This window comes from Odontesthes bonariensis, chromosome 6 (assembly GCF_027942865.1).
Source record: "Odontesthes bonariensis isolate fOdoBon6 chromosome 6, fOdoBon6.hap1, whole genome shotgun sequence".
Classification (NCBI taxonomy): domain Eukaryota; kingdom Metazoa; phylum Chordata; class Actinopteri; order Atheriniformes; family Atherinopsidae; genus Odontesthes; species Odontesthes bonariensis.
Window position 1 is genome coordinate 8,382,626 of NC_134511.1, and position 20,786 is coordinate 8,403,411.

Sequence of the window (20,786 nt, forward strand, 5' to 3'; positions counted from 1 at the left end):
CTGGATACCACAGAAAAGTGTCCGTCTTTCAGATGAAAACATCAATGAAAGCATCCTGATAAAGAGGCTGTAGGGGTGTTGTTAAACATTTCAGTAGCCTCGCTGAAATGTGAATCCTTTGCAAATAAGACAGGGAGTTATCAGTTTTTTATAATCTGCAAGTTTACCTTAAGATGTCACTGAATCCTGAACATCTGCCTTTTTGGTGGATGACAGAGACTACAACTGGTGTCATGGGTTGAATCTTTAACCCAATAAGATCTGATTTAACATGAATACCTGCGCCTATGAATAGCAACAAGATTTTACTTTTAAAAAACGGTTTTCAAATCTTGGCACAACAATTAAAGCATGGTGCACATGCATAGGCAAGGCAAGTTTATTTGTACAGCACAATTCATCAACAAGGCGATTCAAAGTGCTTTACAGATACATTAAAACAGTAGAAATAAAAAGCATGATTGAAATTTTAAACAAAAAAGAAAGGAATAAGAACAATAGATAAAATCAGTAGTTAAAATGTGATTAAGTTTTGAAATGAGAGAAATGAGAGCTTGTCACTCAGATATTTGTGTCGTGTAAAAAAAAAAGACTTGAATGCTCATGATAAAGAGTGCACTCTGCCTCTGTTATTTCTGGCCCCATAATGTCTATTCATCACAGAGGTTCTTAAGATATTTCTGTATCGTAAAACTTTTGCACAGACAGCTCCGTTATGTGCAGCATTATACGGTAACTCAGACATTTGGACATGTCATCTGCAGAATGGATGGCACAGTTTGGATCACCGACAGCGCAGCATGAAAAATGAATGAATAGAGTGCAAGCAGTGTGCAGCGGCGGTGGGGTAGAGTCACTTAGAAGAGGAGCTCTAGAGATTGACAAGGCCCCCCTCACTTGTGTTTTCATTGTAGCGGATGCTTTTGATGTTTTTTATGGGAGAGGCCTCGCCTTGTTGCTGGAGAATTTGCCGTGACAGCAGTGTGATGGTCTTGAAATACAGCTGTTGGGGGGGGGATTCTCCACAGAGGACAGCAAATGGAGCTTCAGTGGGAACCGGCGGTCCCCTGATGGCCCCTGCTGTCATCTGACATCCTGACAGTCAGACAGAGAGGGGATAGTCAGCCCGGCTAAGTGACAGACACGCAAGTATGACCCAAACCACCAGAGGGGAGGCTTCATCACTGTCTTAAACAAACTGGTTTTCTCTGAGCCCGGGTCAGCCTTGGCCCGCAGACCCTTCCCTGCAACGATCCATGAGTGACAACGATACATCACAGCAACTGCAGTTTAGCTTGACCAGGCTGCGAGGGAGGATGCATACAAACAGAGAGATGCTGTCATGCACTGGGTGATGTATTGAACTAACCATCATGCTAATGAACAGGCACTGCCATCAAAGGTTTCTGGCTGCAGCAGAAACTGGTTACGAGGAGTTCCTCTCCGCATGGGGGGGCATTCCAGTTTATTCTTCCCACTGGGAACCTGGAAACTCTGACTTCCAGGTTCAAACCAAACACATCATCATGCTGCCTTCCACTCTAATAACAATTGCTGAATGTAAGTCAAACAAAAAATATGAAGACAGCATCGCTATATTTGTGAGATGTGTTTAAGCGACTTTATTTTTCATCCGTAAAGAACTGGAACTCAGGCAAATCAAATTTCTGACATAGCCAGTGGCCCTCTAGCCCCACCTTTGGATCTACTCACGATTGTTATTATCATCTTCTATTTATTAAAGTTAGGGTATGATTTAAAGTGATGGCATGGTTTTAAAGGTGAACTATAAATGCAATACAGGAGATACCATAACCTACTGATATAATTTCCTGTGAAACAGCTAAGTGAGGGTTATTCTGGAGCCAGGGAGGCAGTTCTTCTTCAGAAATCCCAGTTTGCTCTGACTGCTCAGCACCATTGGCTCGACACAGGGACAGAACACCGTCCTCTATTTACTCTGCTGAAATTTGAAAAAAGTGTTACATTTGTATGTCATATCTTCCACCATACAAAAGTAGAGATTTACAGTCTCTGTAAAGGCATTTTTATTTGTGCTCAACATCTTCTGATTATCTTTGCAGAGAATGTAAATCCTCTTCAAGTACAGGTTGAGTTGGCAACATGTTGTAATAGAAAACACAATATAATACTAAGAATGACTACAAAATTACTTCTTGCTGTCACTGTTGCACCAGATGGTGTAAAGGTGACTAATAGCAGGAAGAGGAGTGGCCGTCCGTCAGTCGGGTGGTCGGAGGTTCGGTCCCCTGCACCACGTGTCCTTGAGCAGGCCATTGAACCCAACATCGCCTCCATTGGATGAATGTGAATGTGTATAACTTTGTAGAGACTTAGAAGTGCTGTATGAGTACATGGGTGAATGTGGCTTGTAGTGCAAAAGCGCTTTGAGTGGTCAACTAGACCAGAAAGCTTATCTAGATGTAGTCCATTTACCTTTTATACTGCGAGACACCTCATCCCTTACTGAAGTAAAACCCTTCTGAGTCTCTTCTCAACACGTAGACTTTGTTTTCATTTTACAGAGTTGTTCCCCAATGTTTGATATGGACCAGACATTCTCTATTGGTGTTATTAAATCTTTTCATTCATCAGATAATAGAGAAGTTTGGTTTAGTTTGTTATTTTAGTGCCTAATGTAACCACAGCTGTAAAACAGCAATAACGGGCCTACTGATGGTTCTCTTCAAGTCAATAGACTCAGACTTGAGTTCTCCAAATGTGAATTTTGTTGGTCACTAAAAGTTCTCACACAGTGAGATGCAGGTTGGTCAGCATCCAGTGTGTTTCAAATTGATGCTAAATTGGCAAAATACGTATGGAAGTGATGAGTTGCAATAGCTTCATTCATTCACGTACTCTGCATGTGATTCCTCATGCTGAAGTGTAGATGGTGAGACTTTTTAAGACAAACTTTTTAAACACTGTGAACCAGAGACATTCACACACACCTCAGAGCCAAACATATCAAACCGAAAGCAGGTATTCACAGAAGTATGTGACAAATAAATGGGATTGTTCACACTCCTCCCGCTGTTTTATGTCTGTAAACTGCATTAAAGTGTTGATTTGACGGAAACTTTTAAGATTTTTTTAAGAACTTTGGGAAAATGTGTTTTCGGACACTCAAATACAACAACATAACAGCACAACAGCTTTCTCATATGTCACTCCACTGCAGTTCAGTTGTCTGTAGATAAGCACGTTCAAGGTAAAGAGCCACCTTTGTGGGTTTTCTCTCAGTGTCTTCTGCTCTGACCTGTTATAGGGACCCACCACAGGGACTCATGTGAGATATTCTGGTTCGTTAAGTTGAAACTTTTTTAATCATGTTGCGATACATGAAATTACTGAAGGAAAGTGCCCTTCCAGCTGGTTCCGTCCCTGTAATACACACGTGGAGACCATTTCATCCTTTTATCCGCCCCTCTGACACTTCTGGAACTTTTACCTTCTTGAATAACTCACAGCTCCGAGGTCAGCCGTCAACTCCAGCATCTCACAGATGTCCCCAGACCAGAGCCAAAGCACCTTAGAGGCCACTATGCCCGCAAACACTTCCCATTCCCTGCCATCCATGACTCCTGCTACACTGGGACCTTTGTGTAATTAAAAGGGGGCTTTAAATTGCCCCCAAGCATTAAAAATGGATCCTGTTCGCAGCAAATGGAGCATCTCCCTCCTAAGCTGTCGCTATCTTGTCTGGTCATTGAGGGCTGAGACCCAGACAGATGCTCCTCCAGGAGGCAAGGGAGGCTTGTTGGTGCCTCAGGAGGAAGCGGATGTCTGCCACTGCCCCTAATTTTGGAGAATTCTTAAATGCATTAAGTTAGAACGTCGTTGAAGGATGAAGCAGCAGTCCAACAATAACATTTATATTTAAACTTTTATATTTAAACAATATTAACAAGCGTCTCTATATGTAAACAACAAAAAAGTCCCACTTTGGTCGAGAGTTATCCAAACAAAAAACCCTGTGTGGAAAGCTAAAAGGGAGCATGGAAAGTTAAATCTATCAAAAATGAAAGAAAACCCTTCAGTCCAGTGAAAAGAAGTGAAAGGTTAGTGAAGGTTATCCCTCCTTGTGGCACATTAAATATAAACATACCTACTCATAATAAAAGAAATGTTAGTTAATGAAATTAAATTTAATGTTCTGTTACCTTGTGACAATAAATAAAATGGCTGCTGTTTTATGTTTATACTGTAATATGACACTAATAATAGGTAAGTATCTAGTTAAATTAATCATGTAATAAGATGTCCTTTGGAGTCCATTTTACTTTGAAAGACAAAGAATCCACTTGGTCAGCATTCATAATTCACAATCAGTACTTTAAAAGGGAAATTAAAGAAAATCTTGGCATAAAAATGCAGTTTCATTTATTTCTGTTTTTTTTTTAATCTTTTTCCTTTTTGCTGAACATATAATATTTGGCCTGACACACAAATAACTGCAATAAAACAGCTCAATACATTTAAAAAAATGTGATACATGGACTGCATTCATGAGCAATACATTTTAAGTAAAACGTGTCTTATAAACACTTAGAAAGTGCCTCAAACAAATAAACAACCGGATGAAATATTTCCTTTAGTCAAACAAAGACAAAACTGAGGTAACTGCTCTTGGAACAAAGGAAGAACGGTCAGAAATCTGTGCTCCATTTCAGCCTATAAGGGTAAAAGCCACGAACCAAACCGGAAATCTGGGTGTCATCATGGACTGACACCAGAATTTCATATCAAGTCAGTTTCAAAGTCAGCCTTTTATCACCAGAACAATATGTCAAAGTTTAAAGGACTAGTCTGAAACTGAGTAAGTCTGAGTAAAGTAGCATAAGGGGGTCTTGCCTAAGGACCCCTTACTGGAGGTAGTACTTTTCATATCAGGATTCAAACCCCAGGTCACCCACATGAAAGGCAGCAGTCTTAACACTATACTATCCAGTCGCTTCGAGCCATCACTAAGACCAGAAAAGTGGATTATGCTATTTGAGTCCTGAGGTCTCCACACTGACTTCCTGTCTGTCACAGAGTTGATTTACAAATACTGCCGTTGGTTTAGAAAGCTGTAAGTGATTCAGGTCCAAATAACATTTCAGATATTCTGCTGTGTTACAAACCTTTCAGGAATCTTTGGTCATCGGTAACAGGTTTCCTTTCTGTCATCAGAGTTAAAACTGAACACGGAGAAGTTGCTTCAACTAAGTTTAACAAAATCCTCGAGAACTGCAGGTCTGCTGTAACGTTTACTTCTTTTAAATCAGAGCTTAAGCTTCTCCTGCTTGCTGCTGCATTTGATTTATTGCATTCAATTGAAGGACTTTGATCAATACTTTCACTGCATTACATTTTGCTCAGTTTTTTTTATTGCACATACATTTGGTTTTCATGTCATTTTGAACAAAGCATTTGAATCACCTTGTTGCTGAATTGTGCTATATAGATACTAAAATAATTTTTGATTTTATACTCAACATACAGCACATTCACAATGATGATACATTTGAAGGTAAATTGGCTAAGGAAACTTCACCATGCAGGTAGAGGAGCTGGGGACCAAACTACCGCTCACCTTTCTGAGGAGCCACAAAACATCTTCACACTGAACGACTTTGGTTGAAAAAGGCAAACTTTTAAAATATACATTTCTTGTAAATTTTGAAGGAAACACTCCTTGAATCAAATTTTAGCATAATTCACAATCAAAAAGCTCTCTTCATGACTCATAACTGCTTCTGTTCAGGTTTAAGGTATTAAATGAGCCATCAGAGCCATCACCAATCATACAAGGTGTCTATGAGGATCCCCATCACAAAAATAAAAAAAAATAGAAAGCTATCTCAGCAAAGTTCAAACTAATTTTTATGTTTTTTATCAGGATTATTTTTCCCGCTTTGGAACTCGCAAGTCAACCTGTGTAGCATCTATTACCTCTGATCTAATGAACACAGTTTCTAAAGTGTGGATCAGCCCCACACAGAGTCCCAGAAATGAAGCACGCTCCCTCACCACCAATGAGGAGCAGCTGTTTGTCTCCTCGTCGCAGGAATGCTAACCGTGAGCCCTGGTGTATTCCCGCTACCTTTATTACATTACCATGAGCTCAGTGGCGAGGGCATCGCTGCATCATAGACTAAACAGCTATTACTTTGTGTGTGTGTACTGGGAGTTGGACTCCGCGTGTTATGTGAGGATGAGGCGGCCCCTGACTCCTTGGCATCACCCCCTTCACGCACACACACAGAACCTCCTGCGCTCGGTGTCAGAGCCCTCTCCTGTCAGTAATTTGTTGCTAATCAGCTGTCAGCTCAGAAGAGATGATGAGGTGATCATCGTGGGCGGTGGAAGGTAATGGCCTTAAAAGTCACCGAGTCAATGTCAATGGGATCACTCGGATTCAATCAGGGGCGGCCCGATGAAGGATGGCGCCCGCTGACATTACCACTCATTTTGAGCCCAAGCATCTGGGCCCTAGTAAATAACCATCAGTGGGTGGGTCCGAGGGACAGGTCATTAGCCCTGAGAAAAATAAATATCTCCTCTCTCGTGAAGGCTGCAAGTCATTTAGCACAGACTAGGAAATTTCACCCTAGATTAAGTATGATGAGCCAATATCAGTCAGAGTAGAGGCCATGCTGAGTGGGGGAGCCCTGATGAGATGCGGGGAAAATTTATCTGCAGGCTTCAGAAAATGTAGCATGATCTTAAAGGCGAAGAAGTGTGTTGGCATAGGGCTGGAAGGGGAGATGGGATAGCTTGGAAGTAAAGTTAGAATGATGGGGGATCTTAAGATGGCTGTTTGTTTGCACTCACATTCTGCATTTTCAAATTTGTCCATTTGGGCGAAAAAAAACTAAAATATTGTGGGAGTGGAAGATCTTTCTAAGAGGATACTGAACATGTTTGGATTTGTTTCCAGTTGTTTAAGGGGGTAAATTTAGTACTTTATGCCTGAAACCCTATGTAGTAAAGAAATAAAGAAAGTATGTACCATATTCTACATTGTGAACATTTAATTACTTTTATCTTGTCAATCAGCACACAGTTCCCTTTAATGACACCTACAGAGGTCGTATTTGGAGTGTTTTGTGTTCACTGAAAATATGAAACTGATTGAAATAAAACCCCAAATCAGAAAATGTTAAGATGGAAAATGCCATTTTTCTTTTACTGTTTTCCTACATTTACTTTGGCCTAATTCTCAAAGAATCCAGGTAAAAAGAGCCCAATACTTTTCAAGTTTTGTCTCGTCAACTTCTTTGGTATAAAAAAAAAAATTGGCATTTTAGGTGTTCAACACAGTCTTAAAGAAGAAGGAACATTAGAGCTCTTACCACTGTGTGATTTTGCTATTCCTTCTCACAACACTGAAAAGATGTTCCGGCACAATCTGGCATCTCCTCTTTTAAAAGTCCCACAGAACTTCATCCAACTTGACTAATGCAAAGCTTGACAAATCTCAAATGACCCCGCCGGCTTTGAACTGTCATCAATCCAATTAATAGGGGATGACTCTGAATCCATTACAGCAAATTTAATAAAAACTGTTATCATATTAATATCTGAATCCAGTCTAATTCTATCAACATAATTAATCTAGTCCATTTGCAAAGTGCTGGTTTTATGAATAACTAATACAAACACTTAAATATTAATTATTCATATTTGTTCATGTATCTTCATTGTGCCAGAGTGCTGCTGAAGTGTTCTCACGCAGCTTTGGATATCTGTGTGTATGAGTGTGAGTGCAGTCCAGCATCAGTAATTCATCAAATGTCCTCCATCAACAAGATGTCTGAAGTGACAAAGCTCTCCAACAGCTGAAGGAACTAAGTTATCTGTAGAAGCAAAAGAGACAATAGCATGTCATCATCTCAGAGCTGCTGAGGTCTGACAGAGAAGGCCAATGTTCACTTACAGGTGCCCAGCAACAATATACAATTTTAACATGGATTGCAATTGCCCTTAAACCTGCCAAACTTTCACCTCTGGTACGTCAGTTTTTAAAAAAAGAATAGTATTTTGGCAGAGATGTGGCTGAATATATGAATATACTTATAGAACCTAAGATACTGTTCCCAAAACTATCAAATATACATTGACAGTGACATGATAATCACTTAAACCTTGAATAAAAACAACATATTACACTGTCAAACTAAGATTTTCTTTTGTTTGTTTTGTTTAATTCTAAGCTTTCTTCCATTGTTTTTCTGGAGCTTTTGTTCTGGCTTTAGTTTGTATTTTCCTTGATGCTAAGTTCTGTATTCCAGTCAGCTTCATCATGAAATCAGTTTCCCCTCTGCACCTTACGTCCTGTGGTTTGGCTTTAACACCTATGTTTGCATTCTCCTGTGGGTGTCTACTCTGTCTTGTTTGTTACTGCCTGTGTCTTGTTAGCCTAAGAGTACACATACTGCCACGCCTCTCCCTCTGTTAGCAACTTCTGTACATTCAGCCTCTGTTCACCCTGACTGTGTTACCTCAGATCTTTACTGGTTTGCATGTTGGTTTGCCTTGTTTGCTCCTGTCTGGATTCTTGTACTTTTGGGATTAATTTTGATGCCCTGCTGTTAGGACTCACATTTCTTTGTAGTTTTCCTACTCCAGTAGCATTTCCAGTTTTGTCATTGAGTTTTCTTCATTAAAGACTTGTTCTTCAACTCCTCGCCTTATGTATTTAAACCATGAATCCACAACTATGCAGATGACACTCAGATCTACGTGTCACTGACGGCAGGAGAACACGGGCCTGTAGATACGTTGTGTCACTGCATCGAACAGATCAGTGTGTGGATGCAAAACAATTTCCTCCAGCTAAACTTAGACAAAACTGAAATCGTCGTCTGTGGCCCACAGAAACAAAGAGAAAGTGTTATCAGTCACCTTGAGACTCTCTCTCTAAAACCTAATTATCAGGTTAGAAATCTCGGGGTAATATTGGACTCAGACCTGAACTTTAACAGCCACATTAAATCAGTAACATCAGCTTTTACCATCTAAAAAACATTGCCAGAATCAAAGGAATAGTGTCTAAACCAGACTTAGAGAGACTGATCCATGCGTTTGTCTCCAGCAGGTTAGACTGCTGTAACGGCCTGCTCACTGGGCTCTCTAAACGGGCTGTAAGACAGCTGCAGAACATCCAGAACGCTGCTGCTCGAGTCCTGACTAGAACCAGGAAATACGACCACATTAGTCCAGTGCTCAGGTCTCTGCACTGGCTTCCTGTCGCTCAGAGAATAGACTTTAAAACAGCTCTGCTCGTGTACAAGTCTCTTCATGGTCCAGCACCAAAGTACATCTCTGACATGTTAAAGCCATATGAACCAACTCGGGCTCTGAGAACCTCAGGGAGGGGTCTCCTGCTGGTGCCCAGAGTCAGGACTAAACAAGCTAAGGCTGCGTTTCAGTTTGATGCTCCTAACATCTGGAACAGTCTTCCAGAAGATGTGAGACAGGCCTCAGCTCTGACAATGTTTAAATCCAGGCTGAAAACAGTTCTATTTAGCTGTGCATATGACAACTGAAAGTATTTTATCTGCACTCTTTGCTTTTAATTTGATTAATTAATGACTATTTTTTATGTTTTATGGAATGATTTTATTTGCCTTCTTGTGATTTTATGTAGCTATAAAGCACTTTGAATTGCCTTGAGTACGATTTGTGCTCTACAAATAAACTTGCCTTGCCTTATTCTGCTTGATATGACATTATTTTTTTGAAAAATGGCTCTCAGACAACAATACAACTGCTAAAAAAAAGGCAGTAACATGATTGGGTGTAAAAAAAAAACCTACAAAAAAGGCTTCCATAAGTAAAAGGGAGTAAGACTATATATATATATATATATATATATATATATATATATATATATAAGACCATGTTGGGTGGAAAAAAGTTGAACTATCTAATAATTTAAAGGGGAATTCAACAGTTACTAAGTGAATTATTAGAAGATCCTGTGAAATCTCTGTTTGCAAAGCAAAAGCTGGAAAACCAACATTGAATGTCCATGATTTTCACTCACTCAGGCAGCACCACATTACAAAAAAAAGGCACAAGTCTGTTGGCAAAGTCACTGAAAGGCTCAGGAACACTTCTGAAAATCATGGATAGTGACTCAGTGAAATCAATGAAAATTCTGCCATGCAAAACGCATAAACACTATCCAGAAGACTGCAGCCTTGTCTGGAGCCAAAGTCAAAGTGAAAACTGTCCTGTGATCTGGTGAATCAAAATTTGGAATTATTTTTGGAAAACACAGACATCCTCCAGGACAAAGAAGAGAGGGACCATCCAGCTTTTTATCAGACTTGAAAAGCTGCCACCTGTAATATTGGTGCATTAGTGCACATGGTATGGGTAACATGCACACCTGCAAAAGCTCAACTATGGCTGGATTATACTTACCTGGGCAGGAACATACACTCCCATCCAGACAAGGCCCTTTTTTACAGAAAATATAATCAAACATAGGATTCAAATAATAAGCTAATCGTTGCATTCTTCTGTGAAATTTGGAAATAAGGCTGTATCTTAAGTCCTCCCAGTTGGTTCCACCAGCTCACTCTCCTTCACCTCCCGGGTTGTGGTCATACATCTGCTCTGTTCTCTTACCTGATGTCCACCACTCAGCAACTCTCGGCGAGGCGTCATTAAATATAATGTACTCTCATAGGGACACTTTGGAGCAGAGTGACGAGTAGACCTTACTGAAGAGTTCAGATATTTCAGATAGTGCTATAAACACTCTACTCTCTATTAATACCCTCCCTCTCACCCCCACACACTCTCCTCACTCCAGCCAGTGTTTGATGGTCACACATACCAAAAACACAGTGATTTACTAGTGAAATCAAAGCTGTACCAATAATATCATACATAATATTCTTATTATTGCCTTCATTAAGAACAGACTTGACCTGCACTAAAACTTTGATGTAATCAGCTCCTTAATTGCGTAATAGCGCCTTATTTGTTCATATGTAATTAATAATAACTCATAGTTGTCACCTCTACAATAGTATGGATCACGTGTTGCACCATTAGCACAAGACTCCACAATCAAAAAGAAGTCAACTTGTATGGATGTAAAATGTGGCTCCATACGAGTATCACCATACCCATGCAATAAAAATTTCAAGTTCAGTTTCAGTCTTGCACTAAACTATAATCTACACACCATAATCTGACAGGAAAGTCATTTTGTTGACATTTTAATGAGCATTTTAGAGTTTGTTGATAACTCATGTTGCACTCAGGAGCGTATACTTACCCCGAGTCCCATTTCATCCATTACCCGTATCACTTAGCTGTATTGCTTTCTGTTTTACATGTTAAAGTCAAAGGCAAAAGGTGTCCTGGTTCTTTTTTGTCACGAAGGGGGAAGCCAAAGTAACAGGACTACCGGCCTCGACAAAAAAAATTAATTTCTCAGACATTCGGTGCCAAATTCAATACAGTGAATACATCATGTGGGCTGAAATAGTCACTTACATGATTGGGAATAAAATAAGCAAATAAGGTTATACTTGCTAACTAACAACAACTATTTTCTTTTTCAGTTTAACTTGATTACTACAAAACTGACACTGTAACATTCACAGTACTTTTTCCATATTTGCTACAGTCACCTGCATTAAGTTATCAGAGCTTACAAAATCGCTTGTTAATGTCACATCTGTTAATGTCACATCTGTTTATGTAAAACAAATGTGCACAAATGATGGCCAAAGGGGACAAAGGACACTCCAAATGAAATAGGTGAGGTAACACTGATACTGAGAGTAGTGGCAAGTAGAGCCAGCCAGTCCGAACACACTGGTCCTCTGGAAACTATGTTTTTTGTTGTTTCTTTTTTGTAAACTTCTTCTTTTTCCTTTACAATAAACTGAAAGTTCGGTAATTTCTCATAACTTGCCTATTTTAACCCAATCGTTTATCCAGGTGTAATAAAGTCAAGAGAAAAATAACATGAAAAAGTGTTTCAGTAGAGTTGATTAAGCAGTGCTTCATTTTGCTCCTATTTGCTCCTATTTTTTGTTATATTTTCAGTTGGGATGGAAAAAGTTCACCTGAGGCTGTTTCTGTGGGGTTTCAGAACTACGGCATCCACCATTCAGAATTGCTGAAAGTGCTACTTTATCACATTTTGTTTTATACATTTAGTTTCACAAAGAATCAAACAGTTTAGATTTTTTTTGTCACAGTTTAAAGTCATGTTCATCTAAAATCTTGTGGCTTAGCTCAGTTGCGTGGTTTTCCTCACACAAGACGAGCTGTTCAGAATTTATTCCTTGAGGCTCGCACAGATAAACAAATACTTTGCCCCCAACACTCTGAACCACGCCACATCCATTAAGAGAAGCAGGTGCTGGGTCCAGGTGGGCTTGCCAGCTCAAGAGGCTGGAACTGACAAGTAGGTGGTCTGCGTCCTCCAGGGTCGACATAATACCTCCAACTCTGCTAACCTGTTGCCAAACTCCATCTGCAAAACACATTACATTTACTAATGGGTAGCTTTGTGCGAGGGGGGGAATCTGTGGATGTGCTCATTGTTATGGTGAACTGATAAAGCAGAGGGATAAATTAGCCTGGAGTTTGAATCTGAATGTGTGTCTGAGTAGAGGCTGATGAACCCTGCCTGGAAGGAGATCATTAGTGAGTCAAATACCAGCACAAATGGCCGCTCTTGATAATGGCTGACATTCATCTATGTCCGAGACTTGTCCAAATTTTCCATGAAACAGTCACACAACACACAGGCAGCTGAAGACCGAAGAGCGAAATAAAAACTTTGCGGTGGAGAGTGTGAAGCCAGAGGTGCCTCTTTAGCCCAGACTGATGCAACAGGATAACAATACCCACGATATGTCCTGGAAATATATGAAAGAAAATATCCCTCACATTGGAATAATTATGTGTGATGAAGCAGTGCAAAGGAAGAAAATACAGTGAAAGCTTGTTGCGTAACATTTTAACACTCACCCACTTCAGTGCGATCAATCAGGCGCCCGTGCACAGTCCATCCCTCTGCCCCCACATCTGTTATTGCAAGTGCTGTCCATATAACAGGCGCCTGTCAATTTCGCCTGCATTCTGTTGACTCATACTCTGAGCCACAGAGGGGTTTCGATCACAATTCTAATTTTTTATGAATACATTTTCATGAATATATTAGCGTGTCCTCCCCACCACCGCCACCCACCACACACATACACATACACATTTGGTGGAGTGTTGTTTTCTCACAGTTAATCAGTGGCCAGATAAATCAGAGGCCATATTTGCAGTCCATCTGCTGGGAAGGTGCAGCCGGCTCCAGACGCCATTCAGACACGCTGGACAATAACAGGAAGTGTAGAGATGGCTTGCAGAAGTTGCAGGCTTCACGCCTCAAAATGTTCTGTCAATACAGATGTCAGGCCGAGAGGGTTTTTATTTTTAGAGCAGCACATTACAACTTTCTATTCTGCTTGCTGAAACTTTGGAATAGGTCAGATCAGCTCGAGAAATTTTGCTATTGTGCAATATTTGAAGAAAGCCCCAACACATGAAACATCCCATAGTTAAGCTGCTATAGGCCTAGACTGCTGGAGGGCCTCATCTGTCACACCTTTCCTCACTTTACTCTCTTTTTCCCCCCCCGTTTAATTTCTCAAATGACATTATGTCCATTTGGCATTATTGTGGTCATTAGCTCGTGTTTCCCTGTTCCAACAGATATCCTTTGAATGGTGTTACAGTGTTTGTTGTCCCCTCTTTTCTGTCTTCTCAAACCCCAGCTGGTGGAGGCGGATGGCCACCCTTCCTGAGTCTGGTTCTGCCAGAGGTTTCTTCCTGTTAAAAGGGAGTCGTTTCTCTCCACAGTCGCCTCAGGCACGCTCAGGACAGGAGATTGGACCAAGGAGAAGTTTCGGTGCAATCTGTTGGTTTCATTAGCTGTCACGTCCATGGGGTTTTCCCCAATTTTTTTTTGTTTTATGTATTATTATGTTTTAGGTTTATGTCTTGGTTTTTGAGTTCATGTTTTGCCATTGTTTTTCCCCTCACTTCCCTTGCCAGGTCATTAGTTGTCACTCACATCACCTGTTTTTCATTGTCCCCAGCTGCACTCAGTCACCAATCACTCCCAGTTCCCTATTTAGTTTCCAGGCTCCCCTTTCAGTTTGGGATTTCTTTCCACGATTCCACGATCTCACCCTTGCCACGTCAAGCCACGATAAGATAAATGTTTTTTCATGTTTTGCCAAGTCTTTTGTTTTTCTTTTCCCAGTTATATTCATGTCTTGGTACCCCCGTTTAGTGTTGTTATCCGGCTCAGCCGCGCTTTTTGTTTTGTCTTAAGTTGTTAATAAACCAAGTTTGCTTTTTACACCTCTGAGTCCGCATCCGTGTCCTGCCAACCCACCACCACTGACATTAGCTAGGAAATCATTTTTGAATTGGCTCTATGTAAATGAATTGGATTATTTTTAAATTAATTATGATTACAATGAATTGAACTCCAATTGGCTTGAATTGGACTATACTATTTAAGTGCCTTGAGATGACATTTGTTGTAATTTGGTGCTATATAAATAAAACTGAACTGAATTGAAAGATCTTTGGTCTCTCTTGGGATAAGCCATGCTTTAAAACCCAAACCGTAATTTGTATTGAAGAAGAAACTGAGTGTCTGTGTTAGCCCTTTCAGCCATTGACATGGCCAGCAAACAGTTACAGTCCATGACTCAAAGAGTTCAAGCTGTCACAATAGTTCAAAGATTCTTGGGATCTTGTTCATGAGTGACGGTAAGATGGCAAATTAATTTCACTTTAATATGACTTTCTTCTTTTACAAAGCCGGAACATTCAGCTGTTAAATTTAATAGTTTTGTGTTATGTGTGGGACTTTTTTCAAAAACCAAATAAAAAAAGCTTAATGAACATCTTTACAGAGTGGTGTGTCCATAAATTTTACAATGGTTTGCAGTTTCAGCTCCCAGTGAGAACATATTTCCCTGACTTTGCTGTTTAATGCATGCAGTGATTGGTAAGTGTGGACAAAGTTTGGAGCTGATTGTGTGAAAACTTATCAGAAGACAGGGGCTCACTCACAAACACGTGGCTGGTTTTTTTTTCATCGATCTTTAAAAGCAGTAAGTGGTAACACCACTGAAACAGTATCTTTGTATAGATGTTTTTCCATCAGAATTAAGCTTTTAGGTGTACTGCATTTATAGTTATTCTGCTGAAACAAATTAAAAGATGCCTTAGAAATAAACTGTGGAAAAAGAAAAATAGAGCAACTATTGAGTGAGGGACAGGCATCGTTGCTTTACAATAAAATAAGAACTCCACAGGTAACTGTCTGAAACCTCTGAATAAAGAACCAAACGGGAGCCGGGTGCTTTGTTATTCCAGATGGCTTTATGGGTCATGAAAGAGTGATTCACGCGTCACATTAAAAGTGCTTGTCGCTGGCCTGCCGTCTAACTGCTCCTCTCTTTAAAAATCAGGAAGCACCCCATCAATTATTTGCTAAGCAGCCATACTGAAGATCTCACTTTGAACAGTGTGTGGGGACGGCAGCCCTGTCAGCGTGATGATAGATGCACTGGAGGCTCACGCTGCCCCCAGCACGCCTCTCTGAGGGTCGGCAGCTGTACAAAGCCCGAGCTGTCTGTGTGTCTGTATGAGGGAGAGAGATCGCCACGCACACCTTCACATCCCAGGCATGTGTGCACAAGCACATACTCGTATCTGCATTTGCATGAACGCCTCATGTTTTAGAGACGCCAACACGGAGCAAGTTCTGATGTTGTTTATTCTAATGTCAGTGTACTTATGGAGCTGCCATTTAAAGTTACGTGACAGGTTGTTTATTTTTCTAAATTAAAAACTGCTAATATTTTTTGTTTTGTATCTGCTGCTTTAACTTATTGATTTTATTTCTTGGAACTTGTCCAACATAATTTTTTCTTGACATTTTAAATGGTCAATTGGTGTTTGTTGGAGCTCAATGTGTGAAATCGGAAGCTACAGATATATTGCACATTGGAAATCATAAAACTGTCTGAATCTGAATCATATGTGTAATTGATAAAACAGCAGATCAGCTGCAGTGAATTTAGCTCAACCTCAGAAACAGGATGATTTACAAAAGATTTTAACCCAAAATTACACAGGAACAACACATCATATGTTTAACCTGAGAGTTCAAAGTGTCTTGTTTGTTGACTTTTTGGTAGAGTTGTTCCCATCAAACTTTAGAGAAATAGAGCAAATAGTTCAATATTTCCTGGCAGTACGGCAGAAAGGGGGAGCGAGACTTTGAAGGCCCTTGACAATGTGGGTCTACATGTGTTTTGTGGACTAAGATAAGGCTTTTGTGTCCCTCTGGGAGTTCTGTGTGAGGTACCGTGGGAGTGTGTTTTGAGGACTGCTCCTGTTTGTAGAGTTCATTGACCGGATTTCAAAGCATAGTTGGGAGGAGGAAGGTGGAAGGAGGTTTGGGAACCTCTGGGTTTCGTATCTGCTCTAGTGGATGTGGTACTGTTGGTTTCTTCAAGCCACGGCCTTCACAATGCACTAAAAAGGTATGCAGCCGAGTGTGAAGAAGCCAGGATGAAAGTCAGCAACACAAATCTGAAGCCATCATTCTCAACTGGAAAAGGGAGGAGTGCGTCCTCCAGGTTGGGGGTTTGTCTTTGCTTCAAGTGAAGGAGTTTAAGTTTCTAGGGATGTTGTTCATGAGAGGTGGTAAGATGGAACGAGAGATGGACAGAGAGATTGGGACTTAGCCAGCGGTAATGAGCATTGCATTGTGGCTACATTGTGGTGAAGAGGCAGCTGAGACTAAAGGCAAAGCTGTCGATTTACAGGTCCATCTCTGTTCCAACCCTCAGCTATGATCACAAGATATGGTTAGAGACCTAAAGAATGAGGTCGAGGATACAAGCGGCTGAAATTAGTTTGAGCTGGGCTCAGCTTTAGGAGTTCATGCATCTGTGGGGAACTTGGAGTAGAGCTGCTTCTCCTTCTCACAAGAGGGAGTCAGCTGAGGTGGTTCAGGCATCTGAATGATGTCTCCTGGCTGCCTCCCTTTGGAGGTATTTCAGGCATGTAGAGATCAGGGAGACCAATAACTCACGAGGAATTATACATTCAATTCAATTACAATTGATTACACATTATTGATTTAGCATTAAATTACAACAAATGTCATCTCAAAGCGCTTCAAAGACGCAATCTAATTCCAGCCAATAAGAGTCATAGTCCACTCAAATCCAATGAATTAAATTCCAAATGAGTCCAATTCATACATACAAAGCCCCCCCAAAAAAAGTGGCATAGCTAAGGAAACCAACAGATTGGACCGAAACATCTCTTTGATCCAATCACCTGTCCTGAGCGTGCACGAGGTGGCTGTGGAAAGAAAAACAGGAAGAAAACTCCATCAGAACCAGACTCAGGAAGGGTCGCCATCCGCCTCGACCAGCTGGGGTTTTAGAGGACTCAGACATCTGTGGATATGTTGATTGTTATGGAGAACGGATAAATTAAAGGGATGAATTAACCCCAAATGTGGATCTGAATGTATGTGTGTCCGAGTAGAAGCCTGTCGAATCTTGCCTGAAAGACGAGCACCTAGGGATCTTCCAGGAGTATTCCAAACACTGTTTAAAGCACAGAGGGGGGCATTTTACAGAGAGATTTTTCTGAATTTTAGAACTGAATTCTGAAACTGTTGGGATATTTTCACATACAGTCTTTCACAGAGCGATGAATCCATTCTGATCATAACCTCTGACAAACTAATGTTCTTCCTACACCCAGTTATGTTACTGAATGGTGGAAAATTAACCTAATTAATTCCTAGATAAGTATTTTCTCTAGCATTAGAAATATCCAGTTTCTTATCCAAAGAAACATTTTTAAACATGCTGCTGACATACAATCATAAATTAAGGTACACTTTGTTGCTATTGCTTTTACTTAAAAATGCTCTTTCAACTTGTTTTGAAGCATTGTGTGTACAAGAAAATGATATAAATTCTTCCCCCACAACAGTAAAAAATATGGTGCATGTACACAGGTTAATGCTTACAATGTTTCCTAAGTAATGAGTGCATAAACTCTACCAGTAAAATAACATCGCAACTAAGAATTTGGATTTAATTTATGAATCATCCTAAATCTGTACAGCTGCAAAACCACTAGAGCTTAGGTTGCTAATTACACCGCTTGCCACTTTAATGTCCACGGTAGCCATTGAGAATTCAACTCGGTCGGAGAAAAATTAATAGAGCATTAATCAACATGCACTAATTAGCTAATAACCTGTTAATTAAATCAGGTATTTAAAGTCCTGAGACGTGTAATGCTTATTCCAGCGTACATGTGTAATTTATTGTATAGAAAGGTAGTGTGTGTGCAAATGTTGAAGCAGGCACAGCAGCATGTCAGTACAAATGTCATGGTGTCGTATTAAATCCAGCTCTCATCTCTCCACTGGGATTTTCCACTTTGCACCAGCGCTATCCCCTTCTACCTGACCCTTGACCCCACCCAGCCCGACCCTTAATAAGTCTCAGCAGCAACAAATTCATACAGAAAAATGTTTTTGGATCAATGTGGCAGTCCAGTTGGCCATATGCTGCATGCTCAGCTCATGCTCATATATCCTACCGAGCGGGATCGAAAATGACAGAAAGCCCATCGCTTAGCTTGTCTTTAAGGTTCAGAGAAGTGAATTCATTTAGTCTCAGTTGCTGTAATGTGAAATCAATACACCATCTTCCACTAACAGGTGAGTAATGCCTGACCCGAGGCCTGACTTTTTGCTTTTTCCTCTATGTTTGTCTTCCAAGTTATGCCTCTGTAAGCTTTTCTTTTTGCTTATTGGCTGCAGTTTTTTTTATATCAGGCACTCTGAGGCCTTGGTTCTGGGTGGTCTGGGCTCTACCTAACGCCAGCCATCCAGCCCCTACAATTACCCAACTTTCAGATTTGAAACAGCACCTGAACACCAGACCCTTGCATCTTTATAGTCAATGATGGCTAAACATTACATACGTTATGGCTTTACAGTCTAAACTCTCTGAATTCAGGCTGTCCACCAGACATCAGAACCTGGCATCTGGGATTTGCACCCTTTTTGTGACACTAATGCTGTGTGATGACAAATAAAGTGGCTTCTTTAAAAAGATGTGTGTTGACGTGATCCAAAAGCCTGTTGGTTTTCATTTAAATCAAATACAGGAGATGATTCTTCTGTAGTTAAAAGAAGATAAAGAGAACATATGGGACAGTATAGTGAAGTCAAATCTGGACCAGGGTAAGCCTGCTGAGTATGTATCTTTAGGTTTACAAAGCCATATTAATTTCTAATATGAATAAACAATATGTGACAGGAAAAAGCTGCTTAAAATCAATTATTGATTTTTTTTTTTAAATTGTCATATACATCTCTCTGTTTTAATAAACCCTCTGCATGTCCTCTTGACCCCATTATGTCACTGTCTCCTCCTCTAGCGTGTCCCAGTGCTCCCAGTCACCTCAAGTTAAAGAAAGAGGCTACAGATCAATACATTTGATGGGGAGGCAATAAGCAGCCCTATTAAGTGACAAAGGTTTACTCTGTAACAGCTGGGCTGGCGCGAGAGCCGAGCTTGTCTGACTAATGAATCGTGAAACAATCAGGCAGTAGCCATTTGTGTTTAGATCTGTAAATATGGCGCGGTACAAGTGCCAGACCATCGCTGGCACTCCAGCTGGGGCCACAGATGGTCTGGATTGGAGGCGAGGCGCAGGCAAACCGTTAGCTCCTCCGGCCCACACTGCACCGCACCTCTTCTGTCTCTGAGTGACAACTTCACTTTCGCGCTAACTTACCCGCATGCCCCACATTTGGAGCCAGGATTAAGTTTAAAAAAAATCCTGACAGCTCCTGAAAGGAGTCCGGTCGATGAACAGTCTTGGTGCAATCCGGCAGAGGGCACCAAGGGGGATAAAAGAGCTGGGCAAAAAAGAAGAGATGGGATGATCCTGCTATTTAAAGGCATGATCCACCTAATTAACCTTGGGATGTCAATGACTAATTCTAAGGTGGCTGGTCCACCAGAAGAGAGGGAAGAGAGTGGAGGCCTCATAAATCTCACTAATAAGAAGCACTCTGTCAAATGGGAAGAACACAGGCACACAAGCTGGACATTATTTGGAAGTGGATTGAAAATACTGTATGTTACCTTCTTATCAGTCAAAGCCGGGGGTGGAGGCGGCCACTAATGTGCTGGAGATGGACCCGGTGACAGCTGAGTAAATACAGAAACATTCAAATAGACAAATGAGAATGCATTTCAGAGAGCTTTTGTCATTTGCCCTGCACAAATGATTGAAATAGAGACAGAATATATTGTGCAGTTGCAGTAAGCCGGGATGTCGGGGTGTCCTTGAAGATAGAGCTATGAGAGAGATGAAAGGTTTATTTATTCCGTTTCCAAGGTAAAATGATCTTCCGGCACTTTGCGCCACACATTTGGTGCATTGAATGTGAACGTGCGACAAAGCCATTACAATGCCCTCAAGTCTATTAAACCCAATGACAGACGTTGTTTACAACCCCAACTGCTTCTGCAACCACACCATTATCACTGCATACTGATGCAGGCATCAACAGCAGGACGAGCCGTCATTACAGAAGGACAGCAGAGTGTCTCAGAGCAACATTTATCAGGGTTCACAAAGGATTTGTAACCCGCTAATAATCACTG